Here is a 1,387-nt window from a genome sequence, read left to right on the forward strand (position 1 = left end):
TAACCTTTCCTAAAACCCCCAATGCAAGCTTCTTACATCCCTTGGTAGCACAGTTACAGCTTGCCCTGGATTTGACATTCTCTCCAGAGAAAATCCTCTTTAGTGCAGGTTTTTCCTTACAGAGATGCTCAGCAGATGGCTTTACATAACTTTACGTAAGAGGATTTCGGTCGGAAAGGCTATAATAATCAGAGCAAGAGGCAGATCTGCCGCATGCAGGCGCCTGTACTGTGGATACCGTTGTGTCCAAACCATATGCTAAAATATGTTTTCCCATCCCTACTGAAAATATGAAGGTGTTCAAAAACCTTGAACTACTTGTAGTTAGCATGGAGTTGAGCAGTACAACCTAGAACCATATATAATATTTATTTTCTACCATCTGTATCTTATCAGAAGAACTTTACTTCCCAGGCCCAGAACTGATGTTTCTTACACTGTACAGACAAAAGCATCTCAGTGGCCTCATCCAGTCTATTATATCAATGTTCTCTTGCTTCAGATGTGAGATCAGCCGGAACACTTCACACTAAATAATGACTTGTATTCATGACTCCCAGACTTCCACCCCGGAGCTTTACTTAATAGTAAATACAAAATTCTGAGCTTTGTTCATTGTATAGAATGGGCACGCATTCAAGAACAGAGCACAACTTCAGGGACCTGGAACTATACAGGAAATGTTGATTATGTACAAAGCAGGGTTCATTTTACTGAAACAATTATGGATTGCTCAGCGGATAGCACTCTGGCCTTTGCAGTGCTAGGTCCCAGGTTAGAATCTCAGCCAGGCCACTATCTGCATGGAGTTTGTATGTTATTATTAATTTATTAACTTTCATTTATCATTACTGAAAAGCGCCGGGTGGTGCGCCCAGCTAAAAGGGGCTGGGGAGAACATTGCATTGAAATACTGAAAATTCTCAGCAGAGCTCAGAAAGTAGAACAAATTGATTTTTTTCACTAATAAAGCGAACGCCGCGTAGTATGTTGGCGCTATATAAATCCTGTTTATTAATAATAATAATAACTAAACCTGAGCTACACACCAATTCTAGTTTCATCTTACTTCCTTTTTTCTTCCTTTTTATGATCTTCGGCCATTCTGATTGGCTGTGCTGGGATGATCATTCATTAATGAAGCATTCAAGCACAGGGGAAGCTGGCAACTAATGCTGAGCTGCGCATGAACAGGTAAGGCTACATACATACATCTGATTATTATCGTTCAATATTCACATCAGGACTGATATCAGACGAGAATCTGGCGTGTGTACAGAGCTTGTCAGACGTCATTCATGAATCTGTCCTGGTGGATCCACAAATGACAAACGTAATGGAAGTGAAGAGGAGAAAGTGAAGTGGGGTGCCGCTCCGTCGTTCTCCC

This window comes from Pyxicephalus adspersus, chromosome Z (assembly GCF_032062135.1).
Source record: "Pyxicephalus adspersus chromosome Z, UCB_Pads_2.0, whole genome shotgun sequence".
Lineage (NCBI taxonomy): Eukaryota > Metazoa > Chordata > Amphibia > Anura > Pyxicephalidae > Pyxicephalus > Pyxicephalus adspersus.